The 12,667-nt window shown below is 44.6% G+C and overlaps 1 long non-coding RNA gene across 1 annotated transcript; it reads left to right on the top strand.

Moving 5' to 3' along the window:
• Nucleotides 1-212: 212 nt before the first annotated feature.
• Nucleotides 213-5,074, top strand: LOC149915452 (uncharacterized). The gene is made up of 3 exons (XR_016458978.1): nt 213-244; nt 436-832; nt 4,539-5,074. It is a non-coding gene; the product is annotated as an uncharacterized LOC149915452 (long non-coding RNA).
• Nucleotides 5,075-12,667: the final 7,593 nt, after the last annotated feature.

The following is a 12,667-nucleotide window of genomic DNA, read 5'->3' as shown; positions in this document are numbered from 1 at the left end:
CCACTTCCCACTTTGAAAAGATCTTCCATAGCATAGCAGAAATGCTAATTCAGGGCTTGAAGCAGTGATTGAGCACCTGGTGGGAAGGCAGGGCCAACCTAGGGGAGCTCAGCTGTATGCAATGTACTGAGTGACCAGAAGGGATGGAGCCAGGATCCACCCCTTCCCAGACTTCATTTAAGGGTTGATAGTGGAGGTGGGGGTATCTTGGTGGGGATCCCTGTGTACTTGAGGCCTTCTGAAGGTAAGCAGCTATTTTCCTTTGGGTTTTTTTTTGTCCACAGCTGTTGTAATTGGGCTTATCCTCATTTCCTGCAGCCTGTGACTCAGCTACCCCACTGTCACTGCTGTGTTTTCCATCATGTTATAGTGTTACATGCAGTTTGCAGTGTGATTTTCTGCATGTGTATGACTAACTCAGGTTTCATCCCACAGATGACAGTTCTTGATTTGCTGAGACCATGCTTGATGCTCTGGGCATGATCTGCAGGGGAAAAAAAGGAAGCAAAAGTACATAGAATCACAAAAAAAAACAAACTAGAAAATAGGAGACCTCAGGAGGTCACTCTGTCTATCCCACCCCAGAGATCGATCAGCTACGCATAAATCTTCCTTGACAGATTGTTTTTTAACCTGCTTTTAAAAACCTCCAGTGGTTCCAACCTCACAGCAGTCTATTCCAATTCTTGACTATCCTTATTGCTGGATGTTCTACCTTCAAGTTGAATCTAAAATAAATGCTCATCCCCATGTGATTACTTCTTTGGAGACGCAAGATTTGCTTTCAGATGATGAGACAGCACTTCTCAACTCCAAGAACTTTGCTCTCCAGGTAGGATGTAGGGGCAGCCTTGTCTTTTTTAACTTGAACATTGCTGTATTTTTTGCCATATTTTTGCATATTTTTCTTTACCGTGGGAAAAATCTCCCTTTGTTTTTCTGTCTCTCTTTGTATTTTGTCTCACATCACGTCACAATCCCTGTCCATGCATCCAGCCCTAAATGTGCTGGCTCTTCTTCACTTGTGTTTGTAACACCTCCTTTGTCACCGCACCCCATAGCAGATGCAGTCTGAGTGAGTGCAGCTCCACATCAGTAGATGTTGTTGGAAGCAGAACTGACACATCTGATGTCAAGGATAGATTTCATTTTTGTCCTACTGGCTCTTCTCTAAACTATTGATGTAAATAGGTGGCAAGAACGTCCCTCATGCAGGCTGTTACTCTCAAATGAAAACATGACATGTCCATAAAAAGTGATCTATGTGTAATCATCATACACATGCCTTCAGATAGGGGAGAGAAGTGACTTGCTAATTAAGTTTTACAATCCAGCGGTTGCGAGAAAGATAAAAACATGTCCCCGGTCAATCCATTACGAAGAGAACAGAACATCTGACCTTTTCATCCTGCCTTCCGTTTGCACTTGCTAGATCCATAACCTTTTCCAGCTGGAACGGAAAGTTCAATTAAGTTTTGTTGGCTCAGAAAACTGCCCATGTCCTGGAGAGTAGATTAGGCACTCAGGGGCTGCAATTATCCATCTGGTGCCACTTCAGCTATAATATCTATATATTTATATATGTACTGTCATTGTTTGCAAGGATAAACATTGTGCTGAGCTGCTCAGGGTCACAAGCCTTCCTGCTAGGGATTCTTCTGAATCCCAGGACTGAAACTACCAGGCTCCATGCAATATAAACCCAGTGTCAACGGAGTTTGTACTGTTCATAGTCTCGGAGGAAATGTGGAAAAGATTCATCCATACCTCACAACCTTTCAGGTTTGAATCTGTGTAAATCCATTAATTTATGGAATTGCACTTCTCTGCTTTCTGGGTGAGGCATACAGAACGTTTAGAAGTAACTTAATCTCTGTTGAGAGAGAAATTAAATATATACACACACATATATCATATAATTAACACTTTTGGGGACAAAGTGCTTGGCCTTGGCAAATTATTCATGCAATTACATCAAAGATGAGGCACTGACAGCAACCAAGGCATCAATCATCCGACTGATCGATAATGCCTGCAGAACACACAATCAAACCTAATCAGACTCGCATTGCCTCAGGATGAGAGAACATCTGAGGTCCTTACCACTTGCTGAGAGGCTGTAGCTTCAAGGGCTTGTTGGAAAGTTTGCTGAGCAGACTTTTCCTTTTGGGGCTCTTTCTGTCCTGTTTGCAGATCTGCAGCTTTCTTTGAAAGGGAAGCAGATGTACTTAGAGCTTCATGCTGAGTTAAGTGGGCTCCTTAAGTAAGGAGATGCCACGTTCATATTTATTCAAGGTAAATCTCAAGCCCAGTGGTACAACTCGTAACGCAAGTCTTTGCCTTGACCAGAATTTTATAACATTTTATAAAAGCATAAATTTTGCCTTATCCACTGGCTACTGAGAGAGCCAGAAAACAAACAGGCAATTCTACTACAGTTGATTGTCCATTGTGGTGTGCAGGCTGTTAGTACTACAGGTCAGAATATCTTTTTACCTCTGTAACATGAGAATAAGGATTGCTCTGCTCAAAATGCCAAAAGTCTGCCTCACCCTACCACACTCACCAAATGAGGAATGCTTTGCTTTCTGCTTCAGAAATTTCAAGATTAGGAGAATGTTTCAAAGCTCTAGCAGGAGACTTACCCGGAGGCTGAAAAGCACAGCTCTTCCCCAAGAGGCCACTGCAGTCATCAAGTCCTGCAGCTGCAGGCAACAAACATACCTCGTCCATTGGTACTGGTGTTGGATGTAGGATCACTCATTGGGTAGCAACTTCTTAATGATATCTCTGTTGGAGTCAGAGCAACAGCTTTGCTCAGCCAGTTTGGCTGCTCTGATCATCAGCTCCCTTTTATTTATTTAGCTTGGAGAAGAGAAGGCTATGACAAGATCTCATTGTGGCCTTCCAGTACATGAAGGGAGCTTACAAACAGGAGAGGGGCTGACTTTTTACATGGCCTATTATTACTAGGACAAGAAGGAATGGCTTTAAACTAAAAGAGGGGAAATTGGGTTAGATGTTAGGAAGAAATTCTTTATTCAGAAGGTGGTGAAGCACTGGTACTGCTTCCCAGAGCTATGGATGTCCCATCCTTGGAGGTGCCCGAGGCCAGGATGGGTCCTGGGCAGCCTGAGCTTGGGGGAAAACCACAGCAGGGGCTGGATCCTGATGATCTTCAAGGTCACTTCTAATCTAAGCCACTGTATGATAAAATTCCTCTTTAAACAATAACATCCAGAAGCGATGCTCCACTATAAATGAGGAAAAGTCAAGCTACAATTGTTCTGTTTCTACCTTCCAGGGCACTACTTGGCTGCCCATTGCCCACAGCTTGCTCGGTGGCACAGCTGCCACCCAGATGTGCCCCTCATTCACCACAGGGCCAGGAAGGATCCCACCTGCCCCAGCCCAACCTCCCTCTGCCGCAGCTGTGGGCTGAGTCTGCAAATCTTTGGGAACCTCCTGCCTTTCCCAGCCAGTCCCTGTGCTGTGCCTCATTAGCTGCTCAGCTCCCTTCAGCTGGGAGACAGGAATCTGGCAGGAAGGTGTAAACAGCCAGTTTAATTGGGTGTTTAGAACAAAAGGAGCAGTGGCAGCGCTGTCATTTTCGAGCTAGCTTACAAACAGGTAGTTTGAAAATCATTTCCTCCCATCTGCACAGAGTTAAATCTCCCAACACATGCAAGCAAGCGTCTCTCTGAACATGGGAGAAGCAAACAAACAAAGTGATGCCTTTTCAGTGTAAGACTCTGTTTCTGTCCTGCCTTATATCCTGTCCAGTGCAATTGTTTTTCATCTGCCTTGAGGTTCTGCAAGTTTGAAGCTACTCTTGTTTTTCTCCCTACCTGCCTTATACTGGTGCATAAACACAATGTGCCCATCTTTACCTTTCATCATTTTATTCCTGGTGACTCCCTAGACCTGGGCAGTCAACAATAAGTGCCAAAAATGTCCAGATGTGGTGACAACAGTGTTATGTTATACCTTGAAATGGAGGCACATTTTCTATTGCCCTTCTTCGTGCAGTCTCCTATAATTATCCATCCCTACGAAGGAAAGATCTTTTTTTATTATTCATTTTCTTCCTGTGCTTAAACTCCATGTTTCTAAAAGGAAGGAAAAGGAGGAAAGAAAACTAGAGCAGTCTGGAGATGTCCTGCCTGCACCTCTAAATGCAGATGTAGATTTACTTGTGTTGCTTAGAAACCTGCATTTGAGGCCTGGCTGGTCCCCTCGTGTTTATTTAAAATCACATCTAACAGAAAAAGACACAACTATAACCCTCAAGAGTGAAAGTGTACTGGGGTGACTGGTTCTGCACCCAAACCATTTCTCTGATCTCTCCTCCCAAGCCAATTAAGCCACTTCCATACCAATGGGATCTTGATGCCCAAAGTGCAGGACTTCAGCTGGGGTTATTTGCACCCAGGGCTTCTGCCCTGCCCCAAGAAAACAGTACGTGTGTGTGATGGGAGTGACAGTATTTCAGGGTGACAAGCATCTCAGTTTCCCTACAATATCCTGTTTTTTCCTAGATATGGATCCAGGTTTTCAGACCCGTGCTGATGAAAGTCCAAGGACTGCTGACGTCTGGCTGCAGATTTGATTTCCAACCCAGTCTGACGGTGCCTTAATTTACACTTAAGCACAAAACCCAACTCCTTACTATTCTCCTTTCTTCTGATGAAATAAAAATGATCTAGAACCAACAAATTGAAATGTAACTAATTCAGAATGTAATGGATTCATAAATTTCAAACATGAGACCATTATGATTTACTGCTCTGCCTTGCTGCGTAACCAAGGCCGTAGATTTTTTTATACTTACAGTTTCTGCATGAACCTCAGTTGGATTCTGCTTTAAGCAGGGATGTGCAATCTTTTACACCAATCCCAGGTTGACTACATCCCTGAGAAGAGTTTTCCAGTGACCACTTCCTCTGGGAACTGGGTGATACCTTAATTCAGCTTTGAACTTCTCTCTTATTTCCCATCAGCAGATGATAATGCAACAGCTGAAAAGCTGAACTGAAAGACTGCTTTGAGGATCTGTTTAGTGTAGCCACAAGCAGAACATACCAGGAATTTCATCAGTCTGAGTTTGCTGACAGTGCCTGACTGCACTGGAGATCTGCAGCATCCTGCTGGAGGGGAAACAAACTTTCAGAGTGCTGGAACCACACCTCTGACATTTTAGAAGTTCACTGCCTATAAATAAGGGTTTTTTAATGGAAAGCATTGTCACAAATCACAACCATGAGGGCTTAGAGTGCTGTCTAATTTTTCAGCTTCCTACACTGGGGCTTGATTGTTTTCGATGGCCTTTTGTGTTCTTAGTTTATGAAAAATCAATACTTTAATATAGAAAATGAATCTCCCAGCTCTCTGTTTAGGGTAGAGTTACTTCCAGCATTGTTACTCCCCCTGTTCTGTTCTCTACACTCCAACACACTGATATGTGTGCTCACCCTGCAGGGTAGGATCTCTTCATTCAAGCGGTGTCATAGAACCATTAAGGTTGGAAATGACCTCTAAGATTCCAAAGTCCAACCCCAATCCATCTCATCATTCCCACTGACCACGGCCCTCAGTGCCACATCTCCACAATTCTGTAACTCCACCACTCCCTGGGCAGCTGTGCCAAGGCATCATTGCTCTTTCTGGGAAGAAACTTTTTCTAAAATCCAACCTGAACATCCCCTGGTGCAACTTAAAGCTCTTACCTCATGTCCTATTGATTATCTTTTGTCCTATTGTCACCTATTTGTCAGGCACAGGACGTGCATGGGAAGGTAGGCATCACATCACCTCCAGCAGGGAGTTGTTTCCCTCCTCTGAGCTTCTGTGACAAGGATTTTGAATTTAAAAAGCCTAGTATTTGCACAGAAACCACCTGCTTATCACTACTGTATGACTAACCAGGAATTTTCTGATTTAATAATCTTGTCTGATTGGAAGGTAAAGACCTGTTAAGATAAAGAGGAAAAATAATTGCATTTTTTTTCCAGTTCTGAGACAAACCAAAATGTAACAAAAAAAAAAAAAAAAAAAAAGAAAAAATGGCTTTCAGAAAGTTACACTTTCAGAATTCATTTGGGTGGGTGTTCACAGGAAATAGAGCTAGTTCAAGACAGTTTTACTAATGGTAAACACCAGATTCAAAATCAAACAGCCTGAAAACAACTGATACTCCATTATAAATATGTCAACTGATTCATTTTCTCTGTGCTTTGCATTCGGTGCCATGGACATTTGCCATGGCTGGGGCAGTTCTGCAGCAGCACTATGGGCACCATCATCATGCACAGCTCTGCTCTTCCTACTCTTGCTTTGTTTCTAAAGGAAGGGATTCTGTAGCAAAGCCCAACTACCGAGGGCCATCAGGTTCCTGTTACTCCTGCTGAAGGCAGGGGGACCTCATGTTGGTGTAAATCACTTTGCTTTCTTTTACCTCACTCCTAATGCTCTCCGGTGAGTGCTCATCATGAGCGCAAATCTTTTCTCCAACGCTTCCTTTATTTTTTCTATTCAAACACAGGCCTGCTTGGTGCTGAGAAACGTTGCCTTTTCCTCACTTCTCCTCTCTCTTAGCAAAGGGAGAAGGAGAGAAACACAAGGATCAGCTATTTGAAAAAGCAGAAACACATCATGATGTCACGCTGCTTTCTCCTGTCCCTCGAGCTCCAAACCCAGTTGCTGTTCACCCCCCTGCCATCCAAAGAAATCACCCTAAAACAAAAGCAAAGGAGTTGGGAATATGTGGTCTCTGTGGGTAGGCAAGCAGCTCGGTGCACAGAGTTATTTTTGGCTGGGTATGAAGCACCACGTGGTACAACCCGCACAAAATGCCAAGCAGTCAGAGCCAGAGCCATGTGCTCCTCACCTCTTGCACTGAGGTAAAAATAAACCTTAATAAAAGGGCTGACGAGGCTTAATGGGAAGTGGAAATGCAAAAAGGAAATAAAAAAAGAAACGTCTGCTAGGATGGGCTTCTGCAGAGATGAAGGGACACAATGGGATGTCTCTGCGTTGACTTCCATCATTGCTGCCTTTCCATCACAGGAGCTTGGTCCTTCAGGCTGCAGCAACTATGGCATTACTGGGAGAATTTGGAAGTGTTTGGCTCTTACTGAACAACAGACTTGGGCGGCATTGGATGAGATGAGACTGGCACAAAGCCATAAAGTCAAAGCACTGTGACTGCCCAATTCTAATTACCGCTACCAGTATTGACACTGGTTTTGTCAATGACTATCAGCAGTTTGTTTTCTTGTCTCTTGTCCCTCTGTTCTACTTCCATGAGTAAGATTTTAAGGACTAAGGAAAAATACTACTAAAAATATGGGCATACCTGCTCCTACAGTGCCTGACTGCACTGGAGATGGACTCCTACAGTGTTTTCCTATGTCTTCAGCACATTGAACCTCAGTCTGCAAGCAATAAGCATCTCCTAGTTGATATGTAGACGCTTACAAGTTAAAACAGGCTCAGAAATCATCTTACAAAATCTATTTGAACGCTTTGAAACTTTAAGTAGTGCTTTCTGACTCTGCAATTTCAGACTCTCTGTAGCCCACCAAGCTGGCTTCACTTAATTATGAGCTTCCATCCCTGAAGGGGCTCAAGGCCAGGCTGGACAGAGTCCTGGACAACCTGATCTGGTACCTGATTTAGTGGTTGGCAACCCTGTCCATAACAGGGGCTGCAACTGGATGATGTTTGAGGTCCCTTCCAATCCAACCCATTCCATGATTCTGTGATTCTCCTGGGAAGGTCTTTTTTCCTGCCAAAGCTTTTCACCAAATGGCTGGTGAGGAAACAAAGACCAGCTCCACCTCCCAACAACACCAAACTCCAACATCTCTGAAACAAAGAGTATGCTAAAACAGCATCACGACACACTTCCCTCTCTGTTTATGTATATATCTGTCCCAAACAGCTCCGTGCAAAGCAAACTAGCTGGAGGGTGAAAGTCCTCCGAGTGGGACTGTGGCTGTCTGATAGCAAAGCACTGCAGATCTGCAGAGCAGCTGTCCTCCTGCAGTGCCCTGCAGAGGATTAAGCCTGCCTGCTAACCTGGGACTGTGCTTATTTTCAGCCTATTTTCAGGGCTCCTGGGAGGTCAGGCTGTCATTTGCTTGATAAAGGAGGGCTTCTGGAGACAGGATCTGTAGGCAATGATGCCAAGATGGAGTTCATCTCATATGACCCATCCTGGCTCTGAGCATTGGCTCTGCTGTCCCAGGTATGGAGCAGCCCTGGGCACTGAGAAGCAGCACCACGATGTAAGTGTTGCAGAATGGAATTTAGAGTGACTTCAGTAGGTGCCATGTATAGGCTGGAGATGCTGGTGGCCTGAATCACAGCACAGTCCATCTTTGTCCTGTGGTTCTTTCCTGTACAGGATGTGTACTTAAGCACCAGGACTAAGCAACAAAAGCCAAAGCCCTGGCATCAAAGTAAGGAGGAAGGAATGGAAAGGCTCAGTGGTTTAAGCTCAAAGAAGATACAAATGTTCTGGCTGCTGTAGGGCACTACAGCTCTTCTCTCCTGTATGATAGTTTCCTACTAAGTCCTGTCAGCTGCCAGACTGATGAGTTATGCCTGGACTGGAGGCACAAAAATGCTGTGCCATGGGCCTGGGAAGCACTGAGCATCCTCTGTGCTATGGAGGGAGGGGAGGAGGGGAGTAAGGGGGAAAGGTGAGATATAAACATTTTTATTCCAAATTAAGTCTTCTCTCGAGCCATGCAAACATTATCAGTTGCACTAATGGAAATGAATGCAAACCTCTCCAGAAAAGGAAAAAGAGGTTCTGCAGGGAGCACAGGGTCCTGAGGGGAAGTGAGTGTGCATGGCTCTGCCCAGGGCTGACCCAACAACTGTGCAAGGAGGAAGACAGAAGGCGGCATGTCCTGAGGTCACAAGGGATTCACTCTGCTTTTCTAGATGAAGCTGAGAGAGAAGTGTAAAAAAATCCAGCGAGGAATAATAATTAAAAAGTCCTAGAGCAGAGACAGAGCAGCGAACGCAGGCAGTCTGACAGTTTCAATTTTCACTTAGACAGGATTTCTCAGGACTGATAGCCTTCTCCTCCTGCTGACAAACATCTCTCACTGCTGTAAATCCCAGACCTAGCGGCTGCTGCTCACCTTCCTGCCCTCACCAGTGCCAATGAGCCTCTACAAGGTGGTGGCAATGGTGACAACACTTTCTCATGTTGGCGGAACACCTCAAACTGGAAGAGACAATGGTGTGAAGCAGGAGCCAAACAGTCAGCATCACCTGGGTAAAACAGATACTTCTGCACTGGGTTAAAATGTCTGAGCAGGGTTGGGCTAACATCCTTTCCCACATTGGCTGTTCTGTCCTTTGTGACCGCAGGGATGCTGCTGAGAAGGAAAACAAGGAGGGATGCTAAGATGGGAGAGATACTGTGAGGTCAGGGTACTGCTGCAAAATAAGGGAACAGATCAAAGATGTGGGCCGTGGCAACAAACACTGCTATTGAAACTGCTGGACATGCATATCCCTGCTTCCCTCTGCATCTTTAGTGTCAGGATGGGTGAACACCGACCAGTGCCACTGTGCAGGAATCCCTTGAAGATTTAACCTTTCATGTTAAGGAATGTTAACAACACTATTACTGGAGTGGGAGAAAAAGAAAAGTAAAACAGCCCATACCGAGGAGCTTCAGGAGCTCTAACTCCACCCTGAGCTCAAGTGTTGGATGTTTAAACCATGGCTTTGCTTCCCTTTGCCTGACAATACCTTCCCAGTTCATTAATATTCAGAGCTAGACCTGAGGGGGTTCAGGAAAAGTCAGAGATCAGAGAGGGAGCAAACTCAGAATCAGAGATGGACCTGAACCAAACCCCTGGGTCAGACCAGGACTCTGCAAAAGGACAGGCAGGGGGGGTGAATTTTGCAGCTCAGCCCAATCTATAATTCATTATGTATCGCTGGTATTTCTAAGAAGGCTACAGCTGTGATATTTAAATGCCAAACCTTTGTGCATCTTTAGACTCATACTTCTGTTGTTGTTTTTGAGGAGCTGAAATAGTTTTCTCTTCTTGTTTCCAGAGGAAACCAAAGAGGGAGGATGTGCTGGCATCATCGTGGATAGGCTTGTTCCTTGTTACTGTGGCATCCAGGACATTCTGAATTAGTGAGTCTGAAGCTCCAAGCCATCTAATGGCCACTTCACACTTAATTTCACGGTGAGTGAGAAGAGAAAAATCCAACCCTCTCCAAACTCAACAGGACAAACTTCATGTTCTCTATGGGTTATGACACTGGGGTATGAATTCTGTGACACTTTATTCCTACGAATGAAGAGAACAAAGAGGTGTGAACTGATATCACCCACTGAGCAGATGAGGAGGCTTCTGCAGTAAACAGCTTGAAACAGCAAAAGAGGAAAAAGCAGAAGAAGAGCTGGAGAAGGTTTTAACAGTGAAGGGGAAATTAAATCATAGAATCACAGAATTGTTTGAGTTGGAAGGGACCTTTAAAGGCCATCCAACTCCCCTGCAATGAATGGGGCATCTACAGCTCAATCCCATCTATAAACGAGAAGTGTCTTTTTCTGTCTCTCATCCATTGTCAGGTTTGTCAGAGAAATTTATGAGAGTTCTGGGGGCTGATAATTTTTTTTTTTTTTGTATTAAAAAATATGCATATATGCAACAATTAGTTGAAATTCTTCACAGAAAAGCTCAAGCAATGTATTCATTGACATTTAACCTCCTCTCCCTGCAATCAAAGTCTTTTAAATAGAGATTGCATCAAATTTGATTCCATTTTGGCAGTTATATTTCTTGAAAGGAAAAGAAAAATAATATAAGAGGGAGAAAAAAATTCTGAAGTGAAACAGGCTGTGACAAAGCAATATGTATCTGCAGAGGAGAAAAAAAAAAACCTTCTAAAAACCAATCCTGTGGAGCCCTAGAATTAAGATGTCAAGGAAAAGAACACAAGGTAAGGAATGGGAGAAGGAAAGAAAAATATCAAGAGAAATAACGGCAGGGTTAAAATACTGTGATAATGTCCTCCATAATGCACTGAGCCTCAGTCCTGCTATCCCCTAATGAGCATCATGAGCCGATGGAAGGCAGGGGACAGCTACAAAGCCATGGTGCTGTGGGAGAAGGGGTAACATCAGTTAGTGATATTTTTCTTTCAGACGCGGCACTAAGCAAGCAGTTGCTGCAGGGAATGGGGTGAAGATGGGCTAAAAGGGAAAACATTCTTTCAGAAGGGAAAGTGAGCTAAAAAGCTGCATTTAGTGTGGAGGCAGCTGGTTCAACTGGAGAGGGGCAGCTGTGTTAGGCAGGGCTGCTCTGCAGAACCGTTATGGCAATCCTCCCTCCATCAGTATGAGCACAGCATCCGCTGCTTTCCGTATTTTGATTCATACACCTGCCACAGGTTTCATCCAGTGACACAGGCTGTGCTCATAGGGGACTATAGCATGAGGATGCACTTATCTCACACAACACTTCCATCGCAGGGCACGTGCTGCATTGTTCTGCAGCTTTTTGGGATGTGTTGGGTGGATAGCCTATCTCCCTTCAGAGCCTGGAAAGCCTTTTGGGACCCAGAGGAATGAGAAGCTCTGTAAGATGCTTTTATCATTATTAATGGGAACACTTGTATTCAGAGGGAGATGGAGAAGAGATTTGGGAAACGTGAGACCTGTAAGTCCTGATTCCAGCAGCAGGGGGTTATAGATACTGGCTACGCTAATCAGCAGCAGAAGAGGGAAGCCACCCAGGGAATTGCGATTTAATTAAAGATAGCTGCCAGGGATTCAGGGAGGAAAAAACAAGCTGAACAAACTCTTTGAAGGAGCACACAAAAGGGAAAAGTTGCCAAGACCAAGCAGGAGGATGATCTTAACTTTGGCAAGAGGAAAGCTGTGAATAGGCATCAAAATCCCTCTGCTGAGCGTTTTCTCCCAATTTTCAGTATGGAAAACGGTGGCATCTGTGCAGGCAGCACAGCTGGAATGGGATGGCAGCTTACATGTGAGTGTGAAGCCCCGGGCAATTTCATGCAGGAGAGGTGACTTCACCTTTCTAATCCCTGACAGCCCTTCATTTCAGTAACGAGGCTCCTTTCGGAAAGCTGGAAGTCCCATTTGCAGCTCATGGAACTTTGATTTTAGATTATTATTCCATTGGACTTGTTTGAACATTTCTTCCCTCACAGGATGACATCCCTCCCCGCTCTAAACCTGTCACCACTTAACAGGCTTTGGTGCTGCGAGGAGCTCCAAGGGAAGCCAGGGATGTGGAGCAGTGGCTTCACTCCTCAGCCATCATTTATGTTATCAGTCATCCTCAAATCCCAGCACAAACAACACTACAGGGGCAGAAGCACGGCCGATGCCAATGCTGTGCTCTTGGCAGGTTAGATATACTGCTTCATTTTACTTCTGGGCTCCGGGCAATATTAATTTTTTAAAGCAAGGTTAGATCTCAAACATTCATCAAAGGCGTCGTTCACGAAGCTGAGATCCATCTCCTTCCTCTTGCCACTCCCTTGTTGTTTTTTTTTTCCTGCCTCTTTTGTCTTAAACTACTCTAACATGCCCCAGAAGTCAGAGCTCTCCTCTTTGCCGACCCTCTTGGCTAAACCATCAGTCACTGTTTATCATCCT

The sequence above is a fragment of the Phasianus colchicus genome, chromosome 19 (assembly GCF_987193195.1).
Source record: "Phasianus colchicus chromosome 19, bPhaCol1.hap1.1, whole genome shotgun sequence".
Lineage (NCBI taxonomy): Eukaryota > Metazoa > Chordata > Aves > Galliformes > Phasianidae > Phasianus > Phasianus colchicus.
The sequence above is the reverse complement of the archived record's forward strand: the minus strand, read 5'-3'. Positions and strand labels throughout refer to the sequence as shown.